The 20,227-nt window shown below is 51.6% G+C and overlaps 3 pseudogenes; all 3 read left to right on the plus strand.

The window, feature by feature from the left end:
• Nucleotides 1–2,567: 2,567 nt before the first annotated feature.
• On the plus strand, nt 2,568–2,695 carry LOC136601106 (U2 spliceosomal RNA; annotated as a pseudogene).
• A 5,758-nt stretch (nt 2,696–8,453) lies between these two features.
• On the plus strand, nt 8,454–8,581 carry LOC136601108 (U2 spliceosomal RNA; annotated as a pseudogene).
• Nucleotides 8,582–14,341: 5,760 nt separating this feature from the next.
• On the plus strand, nt 14,342–14,469 carry LOC136601110 (U2 spliceosomal RNA; annotated as a pseudogene).
• Nucleotides 14,470–20,227: the final 5,758 nt, after the last annotated feature.

A 20,227-nucleotide genomic window follows, 5' to 3' on the forward strand; every position in this document is an offset into this window, starting at 1 on the left:
AAACACTAATGCCCACTAGAGATATGATGGCCTCACCTGCTGGATGTGCAGCTCTGCCTGCAGGAACTGAAGCCCGGCCACCGCACCCACCCCAGAAGACATGGAGTTCAGAACTGCTGCGTCCTCCCCAGAGCTGCCGCTCACTAGCCCTGCTCCCCGCTCACTGATTGGATGGTGCGTCTGGAGTGTAGTGGCTGCTGGGAGATCCTACCACTAGCCAATACATTCTATCCAGCAGATCAGTGAAGTGGCTAGAGTGGAGCTACTGAAGAGAGGAGCATTTTAGTATTCCCTAAAATAACGTAAACTGCGTTTTATGTCCGACGGCGGGGGTAATTACAGAGGCTGGTTGGGATGGGCACATGGGGCAAGAAAACCAGGTTTCCCCCCTCCTCTAATGCTTTTTGGGGTATTTCTTGACCTCAGCGACGGGTATGGGTTGTAAAAAGTGGCGCTCTGTGAAGCTGGCCATTCAGGAACTAGGAAAGCTGGGTGACAGAACATGTTGGTAACCTGATGACCATCATGGAGCTCCCTACCAGTGACACGAACAGAGCCTCGCTCGGTAGTCGTCACCCCACTTGCCTCGGCTCCTGAAAACAAAGTGGTGTAGACATGTAATGATGTTGTGCAGAAGACTAGGAAAGCTGGAGGCAAGTTGTGGTGGCGGCCATATTCAGTTCACTTAGATACAAAAATATCGGATTAGTCATCTTAGTGACTTGGCGGAAGATGATGATTGGGATTTGTTCCCGCCAGGAACTTTTGTTCTAAAAGGAACAATCCCATGGCCCCTTCAGCAGCACTCTGCGCTCTCACACTAACCTGCTATAGTGTGAGTGCAGAGCGCTGCTGAAGGGGCAGCTTTAAAATCCACCCCACAGGTCAATTTAAACTGTAGATTGTTTTTCCGCATTATATGGATGAGATTTCTTTAAACGTGTGACTACTTCTCCATTCACTTCTGTGGAGCTGACGGAGATGGTCAAGCACTGAGCTCCCATGAACGGCGGAGTCGTAGTCATGCAATGAGACTAGTGCTACGCGACCAAGATTGCTGTATAGCCCTGCGACCTCACACTCTCGGGCCGGCTTCACACCACCGGTTTCCTATTGTTCAATCCACAGTCGTCGTCCACACGGAGGATCCGCAGCAAATCACACGCATTGAAAGATACATACTACTGCTACTTCCTTCACTCTCGCGGTCATCCGCATTGCAGATTCTGCAGGAACGCAGGGTCACCGTCTGGGTTAACGGCCAGATTCCGCAGTGGTATCCCGCATTCGGAATGTGAAGCGGTCGTGTGCAACCAGCCTTACTGAAGACAATGGAGTTGCGATACAACTCACAAGTAGCTGCGACCAATATATTGCAAAAATCCAACCTCGTAGCGGAAGATAGCGTGAAAAAACGCTTCCCCGCCTACCGCCGCGCGTCATATGACGCGGCCGGCGCGTCACGTGACACGGCCGGCCGCGTCATGTGACGCGGTGGGCGTGTCACATGACGCGACGGCGGTGGGCAGGGAAGCGTCTTCACGCGATCTTCCGCTGGTAAGTATGGGGTCTCTGGGGGGCGCCGTGACGGGCTTCACTGCGTAATATTACGCGGCGGAGCCCGTCACGCTCGTGGGAAGGAGGCCTTAGGGGCCTCGTTGCTCTTTCTAATGGGCAAGGATTGGCTTTGTTTAGTGCTTTGAGAAAGGGATGAGAAGAGGTTCAGGTCCTGGTTATCTCTGTTTTGGCCACTAGATGGTGCTGTGGTGCATTGATATTTGAATTGCACTATACTTTAATGGAGCCTGCTGTCGGTCTGAGAGCTCCGGGGAGAGGACCTCCGTTCCCCCGCTGCACGTCAGAAATAGTGAGTACTGCTTTAAACTTTGCCTGGTGTTGATGTGCTGGGAGGATCACAGTATCCTCTCTTTTTTACTTTTCTGCTCTGGTCTGGCTAGTATGCCAAGCAGCCTGCTCGACTCAGGGGGGAGGGGGGGCGAGATGGCCGCTGCCTCACAGGGAGCTAGAGACTAGGTGCAGATCTTCCGGTGTGCCCGCCCGTGCTGATTGTCGGCTCTGGGGAGCAGGAGGGGGAAAACCACCAGCGTGGGGATTAGTCCAGCGGGGGATCACCCTGATGATTGTATGTGCCGCCGAGTTGCAGGTTGGTGGCCACGGCGGTATATTCAGAGGGAGGGAGCCGGGGCTGTGTATTTGCAAGGCGCTGCGGTGAGAGCGCGGGCACTGAGGGTGACAGAGCCTCCCCTCCAAGTCGGCAGGGGTTACCTTGTGCCATAGTCCTCTGCTTGGGGCTCCGTGAGCGGTCCTCGCCGGGTGTTTCTGAGCGCGGTACTTGTCGGGTTAGGGCACGGGCTGCTGTGCAGGGCCGCGGCTCTTCGGCTTCTTTTTGGCGGCTGGAGATCACCAGGTGAGCCTTGTCCGCGGGTCTCCCGCGGGGACGGCTCACCCTGGTTGAGAAGGCGTTGGGCGGGGCTATGCAAAGGTCTTCCGGCTCCCTCAGTGCATTGTGGGTGTGCCCGGAGTGCTGGCTGAGCGTGTTGCATCTGATACGTCCCCTATCTGGGGATCATATATTAAATGGATTTTTAGAACAGGGAGCTGGAAAAAGTGCTTGCTCTGTCCACTCCGCACATTGACCTGGTATTGCAGTACCTCCAGTACTGGTGCACCCCCTTTCCTACAGCAGTTTCCAAAAGCAGGAAAAAAAACTGATGAGCAAGAGGTGCAGCGCAGCTGCGGCTGCTAACAACCAAGCACTTAGATTTAGGCCTCATGTCCACGTGATACATGGCGGAAGTATCGCATGATACTTGTGCGACGGCTCGTGTTTTTGCGTGATGTCCTGTAGTTTTTATTTGTACCATTTTGGAGTTTATAAGACTTTATCGCTGTTTATTATAACTTTTTTTGGAGATAGGAATCGGTTACGTGCACACTTCCCATAGACTTGTACAGGGACCCTTGGTGCGCAAATGTGCACAAAAATAGAGCATGGTGAGGTTTTGCACGCATGCGAAATGTGTGAGTAAAGAGAATTCTGAAGGCATCCATTGAAACAAATATGTTTGTGTGAAGCGGCCCTTACTGTACTTTTGTTAGCACGAATCAAGCACATTTGCAAGCGCAAAAAAACACGCAACCATGCCGCCATTTATTGAAATGGGCTCTCTTGGAGCGTTAAGGATATGGGGGCGTGGTCAGACCATGATATTGTTCCAATATCCGCCTGTAAAACCCCCTCGAGGCCTGCCCGCGGCAGCAGGAACATATCTATCCTAGAATAAGATGCATGTGGCGCGGAGAGAAACGTGTAGTCCCTCTACGATCCATGCATGCACCTCCACACGTCGTATAATTCTTCTGAGTGTATGATTGGGACAATGGGTGACATGCCCCTGCCGCTCGCGGTGGAGTCCAAGGTAGGGTCCACCACTGAGTTTAGATCTCCTCCGATCACCAAATTCCCCTCTCGAATTTTAGCCACTTCGGAAAGAACATGTTTGAAGAATTTGGCCTGCCTTTTAAATGGGAAGTAGACATTTACTAGAGTGTAGGTGGTGGCGTTAATTACGCAGACTAATATTAGAAATCGCCCGCCTGGGTCCACGTATACGTTTTTTTGGGAAAATGTAATGTTCCGGCTAATGGCTATCATTACGCCTTTCTTTTTTTTCCCTTCATTTGATGCCAGGAAAATGTTTGGAAATTTAGGGTGGTTGCAGGGGGGGTGTTTATCTCTCAGGAAGTGTGTCTCTTGGGCGAGGAAGATGTCTGAGTGGGACTTAAGAGCCTGTCTCCAAAGCATGCTACGTTTATAGGGGCTGTTCAGGCCTTTTACATTTAGGGATGTGATGCTAATGGGCATAACTGGTAGGTGGTTTATACGCTGGGGAGTCGTTGTGTTTTTTCATATTAAGTATGGTGGGGGGGGGGGTAGGGAAGTGGCCTCCTACTGAACCTTTTATAACTATATTTGACATAAGGAAAAAAAACATCATTAACAGTTAACAAAATCAAAATATTGTTCATCCAGCGCCTATCTGCACTGGATGAATGAACCTTAGGTAGGGGTGGCATTTTAAACCATCCACTTTAGGCTCCGTAAAGGAGAAATATAACTATGGGTTCAAGACCCTTTACAACATCAATTTATGCGTGTCTGCCATGCTTATCTGATGTTTTCCAGTCTTGTTCGATTCTTGTAGGAGATTCTACCGCCGTCCTCAGAGGCTTCTGAAGGATAGGGATCCCCCATTGTTTCAGGAACGAGACGCCTTCTTCTGGCGAGGTGGCAACCTGGATGGTTCCATTTTTTGAGATCAGTAGTTTGGTTGGGAATCCCCATCTATACTTGATGTGCGCCTCTCGTAGTGCTGCTGTAACTTCTGTAAACTTTCTCCGAGACTGCAGAGTGGCGGCTGAAAGATCTGGAAATATTTGTATGTCTTCATATGGAGTCGGTAGTGTGCCTCTACGCCTTCCAACTGCCAAGACTTCCTCTTTTATTTTATGGAAGTGTATTCTTGCTAAGATTTCTCTGGGGGCTGACTCAGGGACAGAGCGTGCTTTTGGAATTCTGTGGGCTCTGTCAACTGCATATTCGATCTCGGGAAGGTCCGGGAGGAGCGTTTGGAGTAATTTGAGTATATATTGTGGAATGTCAGGGGGGGTCACAGTCTCTGGAACTCCCCTAAATTTGAGATTGTTTCTTCTGGATCGGTCTTCCAAGTCTATGACCTTCTCTCTCAAATATGCGACTTCTTCCATACTGCCATGCGCATCTACCAACTCGTTGTGGGCTTTGGTAAATTCTCCCATTTTCCGTTCAAGGTGGTCAGTTCTGGTAGCTAGGTGGTCGATGTTAGATTGTAATTGACCAGAGAGGCTCTGTATATCTTTAGAAATGTCCTTTTGCAGCGAGATTAGCATAGTCTTCAGAGCGTTTATAGTTAAGGGGCTTTCAGAGTCGGGATAAGCTTGGAGATTGTTGATAGGATCTGTCTGCGGGGGAGTTTCTTGTGGATTGTTATTTTGGCTCTTTTTTGCCGCCGGTCCTTTTGGGGAGGGGGAGGCTGGTAGGGGGTCCTGAACATTCCTTTTCCCTTCGCTTCCAGGGGAGGTGTTGGGATTGGCTGGGGTAGGCGGGAGAGATCCTGTGGAGGAGTATGGAGACAGAGCCGCAGGGCTGTGGGTGTTGGGTATTTCTTCGGTTACGGGGATGTTTGAATGAGATGTGGCGGGTTTGTTTTTGTTGCTCTGTGTGCCAGGCGGGAAGTACTCTGAGAGTCTCCTGGGGGCCGTTGCTTTAATACGTCGCTTAACCATCCTGAATAGTTAATTCTTGGATATGCGCTGTGGATTGGTCGCTATTTGTTGTATAGTGGTCTACTGGGTGGCGTATTCTTTATGGAGGCGTTGGAAGGCGTAGTTGTTTGTTAAAAGTTCCTTTAGAAGCTCATTGATGTTGAGTGGTCCTGTTATGTGTTGCTGAGGAGCCTCATGTGGCGGGTGGAGTTAGAACATAGAGTCCTGCTATTCCATCTTGAGTGCCTTAGGTAGCGCTCCTGTAGAGTTTTGAAGATTTGTTAAGTGTGGCTTTGCCTGATAAGAGTCCTTTCTTTTTTTAGAACTATCAGTATTTGCTGAGAAGAAAGTGTTTGGGATTGAGGAGTCCGCTGGGTCGCACCGGGAATTTGATATTTGCGTCTGCGAGGCGCGCGATGTATTGCTTCCTTGGGTGTTGCGGGGGCTGGGACTTGCTTCCAGGCTATTTTGTAATGCTGAGGAGGCTATATAGTGTTTTTCTGTCAGTACCCTTTGGCACAGGGTCTGTCTTTGTGGGTTGCTGACAGTTTCTATATAGCAGTCTGGCTATGCAGATATTCCTCCACAGATCACTTGGCAGTAAGGTGGGGAGGTATTCTCCTTGTAGTTAACTGTGGGTCCCTCTTCTCAACACACTTAGGCCTCATGTCCACGGGGAAAATCAGATCCGCTGCAGATTCTCCATGTAGAATCTGCAGCGGGTCCCTCCTGCCCCGCGGACATGAGCGCTGAAAATGGGAATAAATGAGAATAAACTCACCTCCCATCCGCTCCGTTTCTTCTCTTCGCGGCGGCGTCATCTTCTCTCGTCGCGGCCGGATCTTCATTCTTCGGCTCGGCGGATGTGCATGATGACGTCGGTGACGTGCCTCGCGCATGCGCCGGGCCGAAGCAAAATGATCCGGCCGCGACTGAGAGAAGATGGCGCCGCGCCGAAGAGAAGAACCGGAGCGTGTAAGTAAAATATGATTTTTGTGTCCCGCGGATCCGGGCGGCTTCCATAGGCTTCAATAGAAGCCCGCGGGAGCCGTCCCCGCGGGAGACCCGCATGAAAATGGAGCATGGTCTAGATTTTTTTCATGCTCCATTTTTTTTAAAATCACTTTTATTGACGATCCGCGGGTATTTATCTACCCGCGGGTGGTCAATGCATCCCTATGGGGTGCGGATCCGCGCGCGGGAGAAGAGTTAAAATCCGCTGCGGATTTTAATTCTTATTTTCCCCGTGGACATGAGGCCTTAGGCCTCCTTCCCACGAACGGATTTACGCCGCGTAAATCCGCGGCAAAAATCCGCTGCGTTGCCCCATGCTATTAGGTTCTATTGAACCTAATAGCACAATGCACACGATGCGTAATTCCACCGCGGAATTACGCACCGTGAAATCTCCCGTTGTCACCCGCAGCATGTTCTATTTGCTGCGGGTGTACGCGCTGACGGCTTCCGTTCACGCTATCTCCCGCTGCAACCAGCGGAAGATAGCGTGAAAAAACGCTTCCCCGCCTACCGCCGCGCGTCATATGACGCGGCCGGCGCGTCACGTGACACGGCCGGCCGCGTCATGTGACGCGGTGGGCGTGTCACATGACGCGACGGCGGTGTGCAGGGAAGTGTCTTCACGCGATCTTCCGCTGGTAAGTATGGGGTCTCTGGGGGGCGCCGTGACGGGCTTCACTGCGTAATATTACGCGGCGGAGCCCATCACGCTCGTGGGAAGGAGGCCTTAGGGGCCTCGTTGCTCTTTCTAATGGGCAAGGATTGGCTTTGTTTAGTGCTTTGAGAAAGGGATGAGAAGAGGTTCAGGTCCTGGTTATCTCTGTTTTGGCCACTAGATGGTGCTGTGGTGCATTGATATTTGAATTGCACTACACTTTAATGGAGCCTGCTGTCGGTCTGAGAGCTCCGGGGAGAGGACCTCCGTTCCCCCGCTGCACGTCAGAAATAGTGAGTACTGCTTTAAACTTTGCCTGGTGTTGATGTGCTGGGAGGATCACAGTATCCTCTCTTTTTTACTTTTCTGCTCTGGTCTGGCTAGTATGCCAAGCAGCCTGCTCGACTCAGGGGGGAGGGGGGGCGAGATGGCCGCTGCCTCACAGGGAGCTAGAGACTAGGTGCAGATCTTCCGGTGTGCCCGCCCGTGCTGATTGTCGGCTCTGGGGAGCAGGAGGGGGAAAACCACCAGCGTGGGGATTAGTCCAGCGGGGGATCACCCTGATGATTGTATGTGCCGCCGAGTTGCAGGTTGGTGGCCACGGCGGTATATTCAGAGGGAGGGAGCCGCGGCTGTGTATTTGCAAGGCGCTGCGGTGAGAGCGCGGGCACTGAGGGTGACAGAGCCTCCCCTCCAAGTCGGCAGGGGTTACCTTGTGCCATAGTCCTCTGCTTGGGGCTCCGTGAGCGGTCCTCGCCGGGTGTTTCTGAGCGCGGTACTTGTCGGGTTAGGGCGCGGGCCGCTGTGCAGGGCCGCGGCTCTTCGGCTTCTTTTTGGCGGCTGGAGATCACCAGGAGAGCCTTGTCCGGGCCGGTTGTGGGTTCTGGTGGGTCCCCAGGTGCTGTGCTCTTGTCTGCCTCTGTTTGGGTCACTGATTTGACCCAGAAAAGGGCTGAAAAGGGAGATTCTGTGGAGGAGCAAAACAGCGTGCGACCTCTCTCCTTGCTTGCTAAGCCACGCCCCGGGCCATAGTGTTTTTACGTCCTCCCGAAGTGGGCTTTATTCTCTGAGGAAGTAAAAACATGTGTCCTGCAGAGAATAAAGCCCCTCGGGCTCTGGACGTGACAGCTCCATGCTGTCGGTGTCCGCAGCATGGAGCTGTCATCCCGGGCTGTTCGGACCCCCCCACCCCCGACATTGCGATCGGCGCTATGCAATGGATATGGATGCATTAGACACCTGCAGGTAGTAAAATACCTGCGGATGTCATTTTTCCCTGCAGGCGCGGGTCCCGCGTGCAGGAAAAAATCCGGACATGCTCCATTCAGGCGCGGGTCTCCCGCGGGGACGGCTCACCCTGGTTGAGAAGGCGTTGGGCGGGGCTATGCAAAGGTCTTCCGGCTCCCTCAGTGCATTGTGGGTGTGCCCGGAGTGCTGGCTGAGCGTGTTGCATCTGATACGTCCCCTATCTGGGGATCATATATTAAATGGATTTTTAGAACAGGGAGCTGGAAAAAGTGCTTGCTCTGTCCACTCCGCACATTGACCTGGTATTGCAGTACCTCCAGTACTGGTGCACCCCCTTTCCTACAGCAGTTTCCAAAAGCAGGAAAAAAAACTGATGAGCAAGAGGTGCAGCGCAGCTGCGGCTGCTAACAACCAAGCACTTAGATTTAGGCCTCATGTCCACGTGATACATGGCGGAAGTATCGCATGATACTTGTGCGATGGCTCGTGTTTTTGCGTGATGTCCTGTAGTTTTTATTTGTACCATTTTGGAGTTTATAAGACTTTATCGCTGTTTATTATAACTTTTTTTGGAGATAGGAATCGGTTACGTGCACACTTCCCATAGACTTGTACAGGGACCCTTGGTGCGCAAATGTGCACAAAAATAGAGCATGGTGAGGTTTTGCACGCATGCGAAATGTGTGAGTAAAGAGAATTCTGAAGGCATCCATTGAAACAAATATGTTTGTGTGAAGCGGCCCTTACTGTACTTTTGTTAGCACGAATCAAGCACATTTGCAAGCGCAAAAAAACACGCAACCATGCCGCCATTTATTGAAATGGGCTCTCTTGGAGCGTTAAGGATATGGGGGCGTGGTCAGACCATGATATTGTTCCAATATCCGCCTGTAAAACCCCCTCGAGGCCTGCCCGCGGCAGCAGGAACATATCTATCCTAGAATAAGATGCATGTGGCGCGGAGAGAAACGTGTAGTCCCTCTACGATCCATGCATGCACCTCCACACGTCGTATAATTCTTCTGAGTGTATGATTGGGACAATGGGTGACATGCCCCTGCCGCTCGCGGTGGAGTCCAAGGTAGGGTCCACCACTGAGTTTAGATCTCCTCCGATCACCAAATTCCCCTCTCGAATTTTAGCCACTTCGGAAAGAACATGTTTGAAGAATTTGGCCTGCCTTTTAAATGGGAAGTAGACATTTACTAGAGTGTAGGTGGTGGCGTTAATTACGCAGACTAATATTAGAAATCGCCCGCCTGGGTCCACGTATACGTTTTTTTGGGAAAATGTAATGTTCCGGCTAATGGCTATCATTACGCCTTTCTTTTTTTTCCCTTCATTTGATGCCAGGAAAATGTTTGGAAATTTAGGGTGGTTGCAGGGGGGGTGTTTATCTCTCAGGAAGTGTGTCTCTTGGGCGAGGAAGATGTCTGAGTGGGACTTAAGAGCCTGTCTCCAAAGCATGCTACGTTTATAGGGGCTGTTCAGGCCTTTTACATTTAGGGATGTGATGCTAATGGGCATAACTGGTAGGTGGTTTATACGCTGGGGAGTCGTTGTGTTTTTTCATATTAAGTATGGTGGGGGGGGGGGGGTAGGGAAGTGGCCTCCTACTGAACCTTTTATAACTATATTTGACATAAGGAAAAAAAACATCATTAACAGTTAACAAAATCAAAATATTGTTCATCCAGCGCCTATCTGCACTGGATGAATGAACCTTAGGTAGGGGTGGCATTTTAAACCATCCACTTTAGGCTCCGTAAAGGAGGAATATAACTATGGGTTCAAGACCCTTTACAACATCAATTTATGCGTGTCTGCCATGCTTATCTGATGTTTTCCAGTCTTGTTCGATTCTTGTAGGAGATTCTACCGCCGTCCTCAGAGGCTTCTGAAGGATAGGGATCCCCCATTGTTTCAGGAACGAGACGCCTTCTTCTGGCGAGGTGGCAACCTGGATGGTTCCATTTTTTGAGATCAGTAGTTTGGTTGGGAATCCCCATCTATACTTGATGTGCGCCTCTCGTAGTGCTGCTGTAACTTCTGTAAACTTTCTCCGAGACTGCAGAGTGGCGGCTGAAAGATCTGGAAATATTTGTATGTCTTCATATGGAGTCGGTAGTGTGCCTCTACGCCTTCCAACTGCCAAGACTTCCTCTTTTATTTTATGGAAGTGTATTCTTGCTAAGATTTCTCTGGGGGCTGACTCAGGGACAGAGCGTGCTTTTGGAATTCTGTGGGCTCTGTCAACTGCATATTCGATCTCGGGAAGGTCCGGGAGGAGCGTTTGGAGTAATTTGAGTATATATTGTGGAATGTCAGGGGGGGTCACAGTCTCTGGAACTCCCCTAAATTTGAGATTGTTTCTTCTGGATCGGTCTTCCAAGTCTATGACCTTCTCTCTCAAATATGCGACTTCTTCCATACTGCCATGCGCATCTACCAACTCGTTGTGGGCTTTGGTAAATTCTCCCATTTTCCGTTCAAGGTGGTCAGTTCTGGTAGCTAGGTGGTCGATGTTAGATTGTAATTGACCAGAGAGGCTCTGTATATCTTTAGAAATGTCCTTTTGCAGCGAGATTAGCATAGTCTTCAGAGCGTTTATAGTTAAGGGGCTTTCAGAGTCGGGATAAGCTTGGAGATTGTTGATAGGATCTGTCTGCGGGGGAGTTTCTTGTGGATTGTTATTTTGGCTCTTTTTTGCCGCCGGTCCTTTTGGGGAGGGGGAGGCTGGTAGGGGGTCCTGAACATTCCTTTTCCCTTCGCTTCCAGGGGAGGTGTTGGGATTGGCTGGGGTAGGCGGGAGAGATCCTGTGGAGGAGTATGGAGACAGAGCCGCAGGGCTGTGGGTGTTGGGTATTTCTTCGGTTACGGGGATGTTTGAATGAGATGTGGCGGGTTTGTTTTTGTTGCTCTGTGTGCCAGGCGGGAAGTACTCTGAGAGTCTCCTGGGGGCCGTTGCTTTAATACGTCGCTTAACCATCCTGAATAGTTAATTCTTGGATATGCGCTGTGGATTGGTCGCTATTTGTTGTATAGTGGTCTACTGGGTGGCGTATTCTTTATGGAGGCGTTGGAAGGCGTAGTTGTTTGTTAAAAGTTCCTTTAGAAGCTCATTGATGTTGAGTGGTCCTGTTATGTGTTGCTGAGGAGCCTCATGTGGCGGGTGGAGTTAGAACATAGAGTCCTGCTATTCCATCTTGAGTGCCTTAGGTAGCGCTCCTGTAGAGTTTTGAAGATTTGTTAAGTGTGGCTTTGCCTGATAAGAGTCCTTTCTTTTTTTAGAACTATCAGTATTTGCTGAGAAGAAAGTGTTTGGGATTGAGGAGTCCGCTGGGTCGCACCGGGAATTTGATATTTGCGTCTGCGAGGCGCGCGATGTATTGCTTCCTTGGGTGTTGCGGGGGCTGGGACTTGCTTCCAGGCTATTTTGTAATGCTGAGGAGGCTATATAGTGTTTTTCTGTCAGTACCCTTTGGCACAGGGTCTGTCTTTGTGGGTTGCTGACAGTTTCTATATAGCAGTCTGGCTATGCAGATATTCCTCCACAGATCACTTGGCAGTAAGGTGGGGAGGTATTCTCCTTGTAGTTAACTGTGGGTCCCTCTTCTCAACACACTTAGGCCTCATGTCCACGGGGAAAATCAGATCCGCTGCAGATTCTCCATGTAGAATCTGCAGCGGGTCCCTCCTGCCCCGCGGACATGAGCGCTGAAAATGGGAATAAATGAGAATAAACTCACCTCCCATCCGCTCCGTTTCTTCTCTTCGCGGCGGCGTCATCTTCTCTCGTCGCGGCCGGATCTTCATTCTTCGGCTCGGCGGATGTGCATGATGACGTCGGTGACGTGCCTCGCGCATGCGCCGGGCCGAAGCAAAATGATCCGGCCGCGACTGAGAGAAGATGGCGCGGCGCCGAAGAGAAGAACCGGAGCGTGTAAGTAAAATATGATTTTTGTGTCCCGCGGATCCGGGCGGCTTCCATAGGCTTCAATAGAAGCCCGCGGGAGCCGTCCCCGCGGGAGACCCGCATGAAAATGGAGCATGGTCTAGATTTTTTTCATGCTCCATTTTTTTTAAAATCACTTTTATTGACGATCCGCGGGTATTTATCTACCCGCGGGTGGTCAATGCATCCCTATGGGGTGCGGATCCGCGCGCGGGAGAAGAGTTAAAATCCGCTGCGGATTTTAATTCTTATTTTCCCCGTGGACATGAGGCCTTAGGCCTCCTTCCCACGAACGGATTTACGCCGCGTAAATCCGCGGCAAAAATCCGCTGCGTTGCCCCATGCTATTAGGTTCTATTGAACCTAATAGCACAATGCACACGATGCGTAATTCCACCGCGGAATTACGCACCGTGAAATCTCCCGTTGTCACCCGCAGCATGTTCTATTTGCTGCGGGTGTACGCGCTGACGGCTTCCGTTCACGCTATCTCCCGCTGCAACCAGCGGAAGATAGCGTGAAAAAACGCTTCCCCGCCTACCGCCGCGCGTCATATGACGCGGCCGGCGCGTCACGTGACACGGCCGGCCGCGTCATGTGACGCGGTGGGCGTGTCACATGACGCGACGGCGGTGTGCAGGGAAGTGTCTTCACGCGATCTTCCGCTGGTAAGTATGGGGTCTCTGGGGGGCGCCGTGACGGGCTTCACTGCGTAATATTACGCGGCGGAGCCCATCACGCTCGTGGGAAGGAGGCCTTAGGGGCCTCGTTGCTCTTTCTAATGGGCAAGGATTGGCTTTGTTTAGTGCTTTGAGAAAGGGATGAGAAGAGGTTCAGGTCCTGGTTATCTCTGTTTTGGCCACTAGATGGTGCTGTGGTGCATTGATATTTGAATTGCACTACACTTTAATGGAGCCTGCTGTCGGTCTGAGAGCTCCGGGGAGAGGACCTCCGTTCCCCCGCTGCACGTCAGAAATAGTGAGTACTGCTTTAAACTTTGCCTGGTGTTGATGTGCTGGGAGGATCACAGTATCCTCTCTTTTTTACTTTTCTGCTCTGGTCTGGCTAGTATGCCAAGCAGCCTGCTCGACTCAGGGGGGAGGGGGGGCGAGATGGCCGCTGCCTCACAGGGAGCTAGAGACTAGGTGCAGATCTTCCGGTGTGCCCGCCCGTGCTGATTGTCGGCTCTGGGGAGCAGGAGGGGGGAAACCACCAGCGTGGGGATTAGTCCAGCGGGGGATCACCCTGATGATTGTATGTGCCGCCGAGTTGCAGGTTGGTGGCCACGGCGGTATATTCAGAGGGAGGGAGCCGCGGCTGTGTATTTGCAAGGCGCTGCGGTGAGAGCGCGGGCACTGAGGGTGACAGAGCCTCCCCTCCAAGTCGGCAGGGGTTACCTTGTGCCATAGTCCTCTGCTTGGGGCTCCGTGAGCGGTCCTCGCCGGGTGTTTCTGAGCGCGGTACTTGTCGGGTTAGGGCGCGGGCCGCTGTGCAGGGCCGCGGCTCTTCGGCTTCTTTTTGGCGGCTGGAGATCACCAGGTGAGCCTTGTCCGGGCCGGTTGTGGGTTCTGGTGGGTCCCCAGGTGCTGTGCTCTTGTCTGCTTCTGTTTGGGTCACTGATTTGACCCAGAAAAGGGCTGAAAAGGGAGATTCTGTGGAGGAGCAAAACAGCGTGCGACCTCTCTCCTTGCTTGCTAAGCCACGCCCCGGGCCATAGTGTTTTTACGTCCTCCCGAAGTGGGCTTTATTCTCTGAGGAAGTAAAAACATGTGTCCTGCAGAGAATAAAGCCCCTCGGGCTCTGGACGTGACAGCTCCATGCTGTCGGTGTCCGCAGCATGGAGCTGTCATCCCGGGCTGTTCGGACCCCCCCACCCCCGACATTGCGATCGGCGCTATGCAATGGATATGGATGCATTAGACACCTGCAGGTAGTAAAATACCTGCGGATGTCATTTTTCCCTGCAGGCGCGGGTCCCGCGTGCAGGAAAAAATCCGGACATGCTCCATTCAGGCGCGGGTCTCCCGCGGGGACGGCTCACCCTGGTTGAGAAGGCGTTGGGCGGGGCTATGCAAAGGTCTTCCGGCTCCCTCAGTGCATTGTGGGTGTGCCCGGAGTGCTGGCTGAGCGTGTTGCATCTGATACGTCCCCTATCTGGGGATCATATATTAAATGGATTTTTAGAACAGGGAGCTGGAAAAAGTGCTTGCTCTGTCCACTCCGCACATTGACCTGGTATTGCAGTACCTCCAGTACTGGTGCACCCCCTTTCCTACAGCAGTTTCCAAAAGCAGGAAAAAAAACTGATGAGCAAGAGGTGCAGCGCAGCTGCGGCTGCTAACAACCAAGCACTTAGATTTAGGCCTCATGTCCACGTGATACATGGCGGAAGTATCGCATGATACTTGTGCGATGGCTCGTGTTTTTGCGTGATGTCCTGTAGTTTTTATTTGTACCATTTTGGAGTTTATAAGACTTTATCGCTGTTTATTATAACTTTTTTTGGAGATAGGAATCGGTTACGTGCACACTTCCCATAGACTTGTACAGGGACCCTTGGTGCGCAAATGTGCACAAAAATAGAGCATGGTGAGGTTTTGCACGCATGCGAAATGTGTGAGTAAAGAGAATTCTGAAGGCATCCATTGAAACAAATATGTTTGTGTGAAGCGGCCCTTACTGTACTTTTGTTAGCACGAATCAAGCACATTTGCAAGCGCAAAAAAACACGCAACCATGCCGCCATTTATTGAAATGGGCTCTCTTGGAGCGTTAAGGATATGGGGGCGTGGTCAGACCATGATATTGTTCCAATATCCGCCTGTAAAACCCCCTCGAGGCCTGCCCGCGGCAGCAGGAACATATCTATCCTAGAATAAGATGCATGTGGCGCGGAGAGAAACGTGTAGTCCCTCTACGATCCATGCATGCACCTCCACACGTCGTATAATTCTTCTGAGTGTATGATTGGGACAATGGGTGACATGCCCCTGCCGCTCGCGGTGGAGTCCAAGGTAGGGTCCACCACTGAGTTTAGATCTCCTCCGATCACCAAATTCCCCTCTCGAATTTTAGCCACTTCGGAAAGAACATGTTTGAAGAATTTGGCCTGCCTTTTAAATGGGAAGTAGACATTTACTAGAGTGTAGGTGGTGGCGTTAATTACGCAGACTAATATTAGAAATCGCCCGCCTGGGTCCACGTATACGTTTTTTTGGGAAAATGTAACGTTCCGGCTAATGGCTATCATTACGCCTTTCTTTTTTTTCCCTTCATTTGATGCCAGGAAAATGTTTGGAAATTTAGGGTGGTTGCAGGGGGGGTGTTTATCTCTCAGGAAGTGTGTCTCTTGGGCGAGGAAGATGTCTGAGTGGGACTTAAGAGCCTGTCTCCAAATCATGCTACGTTTATAGGGGCTGTTCAGGCCTTTTACATTTAGGGATGTGATGCTAATGGGCATAACTGGTAGGTGGTTTATACGCTGGGGAGTCGTTGTGTTTTTTCATATTAAGTATGGTGGGGGGGGGGTAGGGAAGTGGCCTCCTACTGAACCTTTTATAACTATATTTGACATAAGGAAAAAAAACATCATTAACAGTTAACAAAATCAAAATATTGTTCATCCAGCGCCTATCTGCACTGGATGAATGAACCTTAGGTAGGGGTGGCATTTTAAACCATCCACTTTAGGCTCCGTAAAGGAGAAATATAACTATGGGTTCAAGACCCTTTACAACATCAATTTATGCGTGTCTGCCATGCTTATCTGATGTTTTCCAGTCTTGTTCGATTCTTGTAGGAGATTCTACCGCCGTCCTCAGAGGCTTCTGAAGGATAGGTATCCCCCATTGTTTCAGGAACGAGACGCCTTCTTCTGGCGAGGTGGCAACCTGGATGGTTCCATTTTTTGAGATCAGTAGTTTGGTTGGGAATCCCCATCTATACTTGATGTGCGCCTCTCGTAGTGCTGCTGTAACTTCTGTAAACTTTCTCCGAGACTGCAGAGTGGCGGCTGAAAGATCTGGAAATATTTGTATGTCTTCATATGGAGTCGGTAGTGTGCCTCTACGCCTTCCAACTGCCAAGACTTCCTCTTTTATTTTATGGAAGTGTATTCTTGCTAAGATTTCTCTGGGGGCTGACTCAGGGACAGAGCGTGCTTTTGGAATTCTGTGGGCTCTGTCAACTGCATATTCGATCTCGGGAAGGTCCGGGAGGAGCGTTTGGAGTAATTTGAGTATATATTGTGGAATGTCAGGGGGGGTCACAGTCTCTGGAACTCCCCTAAATTTGAGATTGTTTCTTCTGGATCGGTCTTCCAAGTCTATGACCTTCTCTCTCAAATATGCGACTTCTTCCATACTGCCATGCGCATCTACCAACTCGTTGTGGGCTTTGGTAAATTCTCCCATTTTCCGTTCAAGGTGGTCAGTTCTGGTAGCTAGGTGGTCGATGTTAGATTGTAATTGACCAGAGAGGCTCTGTATATCTTTAGAAATGTCCTTTTGCAGCGAGATTAGCATAGTCTTCAGAGCGTTTATAGTTAAGGGGCTTTCAGAGTCGGGATAAGCTTGGAGATTGTTGATAGGATCTGTCTGCGGGGGAGTTTCTTGTGGATTGTTATTTTGGCTCTTTTTTGCCGCCGGTCCTTTTGGGGAGGGGGAGGCTGGTAGGGGGTCCTGAACATTCCTTTTCCCTTCGCTTCCAGGGGAGGTGTTGGGATTGGCTGGGGTAGGCGGGAGAGATCCTGTGGAGGAGTATGGAGACAGAGCCGCAGGGCTGTGGGTGTTGGGTATTTCTTCGGTTACGGGGATGTTTGAATGAGATGTGGCGGGTTTGTTTTTGTTGCTCTGTGTGCCAGGCGGGAAGTACTCTGAGAGTCTCCTGGGGGCCGTTGCTTTAATACGTCGCTTAACCATCCTGAATAGTTAATTCTTGGATATGCGCTGTGGATTGGTCGCTATTTGTTGTATAGTGGTCTACTGGGTGGCGTATTCTTTATGGAGGCGTTGGAAGGCGTAGTTGTTTGTTAAAAGTTCCTTTAGAAGCTCATTGATGTTGAGTGGTCCTGTTATGTGTTGCTGAGGAGCCTCATGTGGCGGGTGGAGTTAGAACATAGAGTCCTGCTATTCCATCTTGAGTGCCTTAGGTAGCGCTCCTGTAGAGTTTTGAAGATTTGTTAAGTGTGGCTTTGCCTGATAAGAGTCCTTTCTTTTTTTAGAACTATCAGTATTTGCTGAGAAGAAAGTGTTTGGGATTGAGGAGTCCGCTGGGTCGCACCGGGAATTTGATATTTGCGTCTGCGAGGCGCGCGATGTATTGCTTCCTTGGGTGTTGCGGGGGCTGGGACTTGCTTCCAGGCTATTTTGTAATGCTGAGGAGGCTATATAGTGTTTTTCTGTCAGTACCCTTTGGCACAGGGTCTGTCTTTGTGGGTTGCTGACAGTTTCTATATAGCAGTCTGGCTATGCAGATATTCCTCCACAGATCACTTGGCAGTAAGGTGGGGAGGTATTCTCCTTGTAGTTAACTGTGGGTCCCTCTTCTCAACACACTTAGGCCTCATGTCCACGGGGAAAATCAGATCCGCTGCAGATTCTCCATGTAGAATCTGCAGCGGGTCCCTCCTGCCCCGCGGACATGAGCGCTGAAAATGGGAATAAATGAGAATAAACTCACCTCCCATCCGCTCCGTTTCTTCTCTTCGCGGCGGCGTCATCTTCTCTCGTCGCGGCCGGATCTTCATTCTTCGGCTCGGCGGATGTGCATGATGACGTCGGTGACGTGCCTCGCGCATGCGCCGGGCCGAAGCAAAATGATCCGGCCGCGACTGAGAGAAGATGGCGCGGCGCCGAAGAGAAGAACCGGAGCGTGTAAGTAAAATATGATTTTTGTGTCCCGCGGATCCAGGCGGCTTCCATAGGCTTCAATAGAAGCCCGCGGGAGCCGTCCCCGCGGGAGACCCGCATGAAAATGGAGCATGGTCCAGATTTTTTTCATGCTCCATTTTTTTTTAAATCACTTTTATTGACGATCCGCGGGTATTTATCTACCCGCGGGTGGTCAATGCATCCCTATGGGGTGCGGATCCGCGCCGCGGGAGAAGAGTTAAAATCCGCTGCGGATTTTAATTCTTATTTTCCCCGTGGACATGAGGCCTTAGGCCTCCTTCCCACGAACGGATTTACGCCGCGTAAATCCGCGGCAAAAATCCGCTGCGTTGCCCCATGCTATTAGGTTCTATTGAACCTAATAGCACAATGCACACGATGCGTAATTCCACCGCGGAATTACGCACCGTGAAATCTCCCGTTGTCACCCGCAGCATGTTCTATTTGCTGCGGGTGTACGCGCTGACGGCTTCCGTTCACGCTATCTCCCGCTGCAACCAGCGGAAGAAAGCGTGAAAAAACGCTTCCCCACCTACCGCCGCGCGTCATATGACGCGGCCGGCGCGTCACGTGACACGGCCGGCCGCGTCATGTGACGCGGTGGGCGTGTCACATGACGCGACGGCGGTGTGCAGGGAAGTGTCTTCACGCGATCTTCCGCTGGTAAGTATGGGGTCTCTGGGGGGCGCCGTGACGGGCTTCACTGCGTAATATTACGCGGCGGAGCCCGTCACGCTCGTGGGAAGGAGGCCTTAGGGGCCTCGTTGCTCTTTCTAATGGGCAAGGATTGGCTTTGTTTAGTGCTTTGAGAAAGGGATGAGAAGAGGTTCAGGTCCTGGTTATCTCTGTTTTGGCCACTAGATGGTGCTGTGGTGCATTGATATTTGAATTGCACTACACTTTAATGGAGCCTGCTGTCGGTCTGAGAGCTCCGGGGAGAGGACCTCCGTTCCCCCGCTGCACGTCAGAAATAGTGAGTACTGCTTTAAACTTTGCCTGGTGTTGATGTGCTGGGAGGATCACAGTATCCTCTCTTTTTTACTTTTCTGCTCTGGTCTGGCTAGTATGCCAAGCAGCCTGCTCGACTCAGGGGGGAGGGGGGGCGAGATGGCCGCTGCCTCACAGGGAGCTAGAGACTAGGTGCAGATCTTCCGGTGTGCCCGCCCGTGCTGATTGTCGGCTCTGGGGAGCAGGAGGGGGAAAACCACCAGCGTGGGGATTAGTCCAGCGGGGGATCACCCTGATGATTGTATGTGCCGCCGAGTTGCAGGTTGGTGGCCACGGCGGTATATTCAGAGGGAGGGAGCCGCGGCTGTGTATTTGCAAGGCGCTGCGGTGAGAGCGCGGGCACTGAGGGTGACAGAGCCTCCCCTCCAAGTCGGCAGGGGTTACCTTGTGCCATAGTCCTCTGCTTGGGGCTCCGTGAGCGGTCCTCGCCGGGTGTTTCTGAGCGCGGTACTTGTCGGGTTAGGGCGCGGGCCGCTGTGCAGGGCCGCGGCTCTTCGGCTTCTTTTTGGCGGCTGGAGATCACCAGGTGAGCCTTGTCCGGGCTGGTTGTGGGTTCTGGTGGGTCCCCAGGTGCTGTGCTCTTGTCTGCCTCTGTTTGGGTCACTGATTTGACCCAGAAAAGGGCTGAAAAGGGAGATTCTATGGAGGAGCAAAACAGCGTGCGACCTCTCTCCTTGCTTGCTAAGCCACGCCCCGGGCCATAGTGTTTTTACGTCCTCCCGAAGTGGGCTTTATTCTCTGAGGAAGTAAAAACATGTGTCCTGCAGAGCCTAAAGCCCCTCGGGCTCTGGACGTGACAGCTCCATGCTGTCGGTGTCCGCAGCATGGAGCTGTCATCCCGGGCTGTTCGGACCCGCCCACCCCCGACATTGCGATCGGCGCTATGCAATGGATATGGATGCATTAGACACCTGCAGGTAGTAAAATACCTGCGGATGTCATTTTTCCCTGCAGGCGCGGGTCCCGCGTGCAGGAAAAAATCCGGACATGCTCCATTCAGGCGCGGGTCTCCCGCGGGGACGGCTCACCCTGGTTGAGAAGGCGTTGGGCGGGGCTATGCAAAGGTCTTCCGGCTCCCTCAGTGCATTGTGGGTGTGCCCGGAGTGCTGGCTGAGCGTGTTGCATCTG

The sequence above is a fragment of the Eleutherodactylus coqui genome, unplaced genomic scaffold (assembly GCF_035609145.1).
Source record: "Eleutherodactylus coqui strain aEleCoq1 unplaced genomic scaffold, aEleCoq1.hap1 HAP1_SCAFFOLD_30, whole genome shotgun sequence".
Lineage (NCBI taxonomy): Eukaryota > Metazoa > Chordata > Amphibia > Anura > Eleutherodactylidae > Eleutherodactylus > Eleutherodactylus coqui.